The sequence below is a fragment of the Orycteropus afer genome, unplaced genomic scaffold, assembly GCF_000298275.1.
Source record: "Orycteropus afer afer isolate SDZICR_OR568_19922 unplaced genomic scaffold, OryAfe1.0 scaffold00455, whole genome shotgun sequence".
In the NCBI taxonomy this organism is placed as follows: domain Eukaryota; kingdom Metazoa; phylum Chordata; class Mammalia; order Tubulidentata; family Orycteropodidae; genus Orycteropus; species Orycteropus afer.
Window position 1 is genome coordinate 1105877 of NW_006922042.1, and position 5572 is coordinate 1111448.

The window sequence follows — 5572 nt, forward strand, 5'->3', positions numbered from 1 at the left end:
TACTGCTGTTGGGTGGGATGTTCTGTACACGCCTATGAGGTCTCATTGGTTGATTTTGTTGTTTGTTGTTGTTGTTGTTATTTGCCGTCGAGTCGCCCCCCGACTCCTAGCGACCCCTCCTTGGGTTTCCGAGGCAGTATCACTATGGAAGTAGGATTGCCCTACCTTCCTTCCGAGGAGTGGCTGGTGGGTTTGAACCGCCAGCCTTCTGGTTAGCAGTCAAGTGCCTTAGGCACTATGCTACCAGAGCTCCTATCTCCCATATCTTTCATAAGTTTCTTCCAGATTGCTCTGTCATTTGTTGAAAATGATGTATTAAAGTCTCTTACCATTATTGTGGAGTTGCCTATTTTTCCTTTCAAGTCTGTTAAAGTTTTATTTATACACTTTGAGGTCCTTTCATTGGGTGTGTAGATATTTATTATGGTTATGTTCTCTTTTTGAATTGACTCTTTAATCATTATATAATGTCCTTCCTTGTCTCTTGGTAGATTTTGCCTTAGTCTATTTTATCAGAAATTAATATTTCCATTCCTGCTTTTATTCAGTTGGCTTTTGCTTGATATATGCTTTTTCATCCTTTGATTATAGCTTATTTTGTCTTTGTGTCTAAGGTATCTCTTTCATAGACAGCATATTAATGGGTCATGTTTTCTTTTCCATCCTCCTACTTTGTCTCTTGACTGGTGCACTTAAACCACTTACATTCAATGTAATTATCAATGGGTATCAATTTACTGCTATCATTTTGCTGTTTGTGTTTGTGTTTGTGTGTGTATGTGTGTGTGTGTGTGTGAGTGATGTTGATGATTTCTTTGTTTCACATAATTTTCTGTGCTGAGTTCATTTTTTTATGGATTTTCTTCTCATTTCCTTTGCTGCTATTGTTTTAGTGTTTTTCTGAGACTTTATGATTTTCTTCTTTTTCATTTTGGTGTGAAGTTTCATGGATTTTCTGTGATGTTATGTTGTAATTTCATATTATCTTCCCCAAGTTTAATCAGTCCATTCTATCTTAATATCATCTTGCTTTCCTCTACATTCAGGAGTTCTGTAACTACATCATTCATTCTCACTTTTTACTTTGTGGTTGTCATTGTCTAAAAATTGGAATCTCTGATTCCCTATTATCTGTCTTGTAAACTTATTTTATTTTTTGTAACTTGTGTATCAGGGTTCATTTACCAGAAATGTGGCTGTATGTCTTAATCTGTGATTGTTCTCTGCCATTGGTGGTTCTCTATCCAGAGAACTACCATTAGCATTTCTTGTAAAATTAGTCTGGTTTTCACAAATTCTCTTAATTTCTGTTCATCTAGGAATGTCCTAATTTCACCAAAGCACTTGAGAGACCATTTTGTTGGATATATAATTCTTCATCTTTTTTTTCACCCCAGCATTTACATATGTCATCCCATAGCCTTCTTACCTCTATGATTTCTGCTAAGAAATCAGAGCTTAGTTTTATTGGTTCCCCTTTGTAGGTGACTTTTTATTTTTTTCCAGGCTGCTTTCAAGATTCTTTCTTTATTGGAGATCCTGGATAGAGTGGGAAGAAAAATGTGGAAAAAATTCAGAAACACCAATATGACCAGAATTAATGGTCAGATAGAGATTGTTGAAACCCATGAGACTATGACCCCAAGTTACCCTTTGGGCCTACAATTGGAGGAAAATAAAGATTGGGTAGTGGTGGAGATGGCCTGATAAGAGGGCTTGTGAAATTAATTATGATGGTTAGGAAAGTAGTACTGAGAATGTAGGCTCTGCCAAGAACAGAGAGTGAGCCTTAGGGATGTCTGAAGCTGCAAATAAAAGGAAAATGTGGAAGAAGCAAGACTGGCATGATGGGAGAACAATAGGGAATTGATGGGGGCAAAGCAAAGCGAGACAGAAGTTATGAAAGGGGCCTGGAGGTGAATGTGGACAGGGCAGCAGGAGTTGGATTGGGTTGGACTTTGGAAAGACTGTCTTTCCCCTGAGTGAGCCAGGATTATGAGCAAAAGGGAGTCATGATGTGACTTTCTGTCTAGGAGGGTCACTGGTTACTATTCATGCCAAGGCTGTAGAGAGGATAAGTGCAGATGAAAATTGAAAGAGAAACACATTGTAATCAACATCTCAAAAATAAAAGATAAAGACAGGATCTTGAAAGCAGGAAGAGAGAAGTTAATTGTCACATAAAAAGGATTGTCATTAAGATTAAGTGCCAGTTTTTCCTTAGCAACCATGGAAGCCGTAAGCAATAGGATGCCATATTTAAACTGCTCCTCTTACAATATTCTCCATTTAAAGTAAGGGCAATGCCACCTCCTATCTGCATAGTCACCCACACAATCTTCTTTCTCTAATATTCCACATCAGAAATCCTGTGACTTGACTTCCCATGTCTATTCAAATTCAAATCCTCCTCCCCATTACCATAGACAAACTCCAACTAACAATTTGTTGAACTTCTGGGGCTTGTAGACTCATGTCTTTTGTCAAATTTGGAGAAGATTTGGCCATTATTTCTTCAAATATTCTTACTGCCCCTTTGTCTCTTCTTGTTCTAGGACAACCATAAAGCATATGTTGGTCCAGTTGATGGTGTTCCACAAATTTCTTTGGATCTATTCACTTCTTTTCTTTTTGCACCTCAGACAAAATAGTTTCAACTGTACTGTCCTCAAATTCATCAATGCTTTTTTCTGCCAAAAATCTGCTGTTAAACCCTTGCAGTAAACATTTAATTTGCATTATTATACATTTCAGCTCCAGTGTTTGTTTTTATAATTTCTATCTCATGATTGAAATGCTTGCTTTGCTAATGAATCATTTTTCTAATTATCTTGTTATTTGTCTGTGTTTTCCTTTAGTTCCTTGAACATAAATAATACTGTTGTTCTGAAGTCTTAGCTAAGAGAGAAAAACTTGTCTGTCAGTTTGTCATCCTGTAAGGCTTATACTTTGCTGTGAGGCTTGAGGTTGCATCATTGGTGTTTCAGACATCAGCAGAGTTACCCATGGTGCACAGGTTTCAATGCAGCTTACAGACTAAAACAGACTAGGAAAAAGGAGGAGACCATCCACTTCTCAAAACTTGGCCAGGGAAAACCTTATGAATAGCAGAGAAATACTGTTTGATACATTACTGGGCAACTTTATGAATAGTTTGGGAACATTGTCCAACACAGTGCAGGAAGACAAGCCCCTTGGGTTGGAAGGCACTCAAAATAGGACTGGGAAAGAGCTGCCTCATTAGAGTAGAAGCAATCTTAATGATATGGATAAAGTAAGTCTTTCAGGACCTCTATGTGCTGACATGGCATGACTCAAATTGAGGAGAAATGGCTGCAAAAATCCATTAATAATTGGAACATGGAATGTACAAAGTATGAATCTAGGAAAATTGGAAGTTGTTAAAAATGAGATGGAACACAATGAGATTGATATCCTAGGCATTAGTGAGCTGAAATGGACCAGTTTGGGCCATTTTGAATCAGACAACCAAATGATCTACTATGCTGGGAAAGACAAATTGAAGAGGAATTATATGGCATTCATCATCCCAAAAGATGTTTCAAGATCTGTCCTGAAGTGCAGTGCTGTCAGTGATAGGATAATATCCATATGCCTACAAGGAAGACCAGTTAATATGATTATTATTCAAATTTATGCATCAACCACCAAAGCCAAAGATAAGGACTTTGAAGATTTTTATCAACTTCTTCAGTCTGAAATTGACGGAACATGAAATCAAGATGTGTTGCTTATCACTGGTGATTGGAATGCAAAAGTTGGAAATAAAGAAGAATCACCAGTAGTTGGAAAATTTGGCCTTGGTGACAGAAATAATGCTGGAGATTGCATGATAGATTTTTGCAAGAACAATGACTTTTTCATTGCAAATACCTTTTTCAACAACACAGATGGTGGAGTTTGCCAGATGGAATACACAGGAATCCGATGGACTACATCTGTGGCAAGAGGCAATGGAAAAGCTCAGTATCTTCAGCCAAGATCAGGCTAGGAGCTGACTGTGGAACAGACCATCAACTGCTCGTATGCAAGTTCAACTTGAAGTTGAAGACAATTAAAACAAATCCACGAGAGCCAAAATGTGATCTTCAATATATCCCTCCTGAATTTAGAGACCATATAAAGAATAGATTTGATTCATTGAACATAATGACCAAAAACCAGAAGAATTGTGGGATGACATCAAGAACATCATCCATGAAGAAAGCAAGAGGTCATTAAAAATACAAGAAAGAAAGAAAAGACCAAAATGGATGTCAGAAGAGACTCTGAAACTTGCCCTTGAGCAAAGAGTAGCTAAAGCAAGTGGAAGAAATGACAAGATAAAAGAGATGAACAGATTTCAAAGAGCAGCTCGAGCAGACAAAGCCAATTACTATAATGAAATGTGCAAGGACCTGGAGTTAGAAAACCAAAAGGGAAAAACATGCTCAGCATTTCTCAAGCTGAAAGAACTGAGGAAAAAAATTAAGCCTCAAGTTGCAATATTGAAAGATTCTATGGGCAAAATACTGAATGATGCAAGAAGCATCAAAAGAAGATGGAAGGAATATATAGAGTCACTGTACCAAAAAGAACTGGTTGATGTTCCTTCATTCAGGAGGTGGCATATGTTCAAGAATATTGACGGAAGAGAGCAAAGCTGCTCTGAGGGAATTGGTGAGGAACAAGGCTCCAGAAATTGACAGAATACCCATGAAGATGTTTCAACATACAGTTGCGCCACTGGAGGCACTCAGTCAGTTTTGCCAAGAGATTTGGAAGACAGCTACCCGGCCAACTGACTAGAAGAAATCCATATTTGTACCCATTCCAAAGAAAGGTGATCCCACAGAATGTGGGAATTATTGAACAATATCATTAATATCACATGCAAGTAAAATCTTACTAAAGATAATTTAAAAATGGTTGCAGCAGTATATTGACAGAGAACCTCCAGAGGTGCAGGCTGGATTCAGAAGAGGACATGGAACAAGGGATATCATTGCTGATGTCAGATTGATCTTGGCTCAAAGTAAAGAATACCAGAAAGATGTTTACTTGTGTTTTATTGACTATGCAAAAGCATTTGATTGTGCGGATCATAACAAATTTTGAATGACATTAAGAAGATTGGGAATTCCAGAACACTTAAGTGTACTCATGAGAAACCTGTACACAGACCAGGAGGCTGTTGTTCAAACAGAAAAAGGGAATACTGCATGGTTTAAAATCAAGAAGTGAGTGTGTGAGGGTTGTATCTTTTCACCATACTTATTCAATCTGTATGCTGAGCAAATAATTCAAAAACCTGGACTGTATGAAGAAGAACATGGCATCAGGATTGGAGGAAGAATCATTAACAACTTGCAATATGTGGAGGACACAACTTTGCTTGCTGAAAGTGAGGATAACTTGAAGTACTTACCGGTGAAGATTGAAGAATACAGTCTGCAGTATGGATTGTTGTTGTTATTGTTGCCGTTGAGTTGGCCCCGACTCAGAGCGACCCCTCCTTGGGTTTCCGAGGCAGTATCACTATGGAAGTAGGATTGCCCAACCTTCCTTCCGA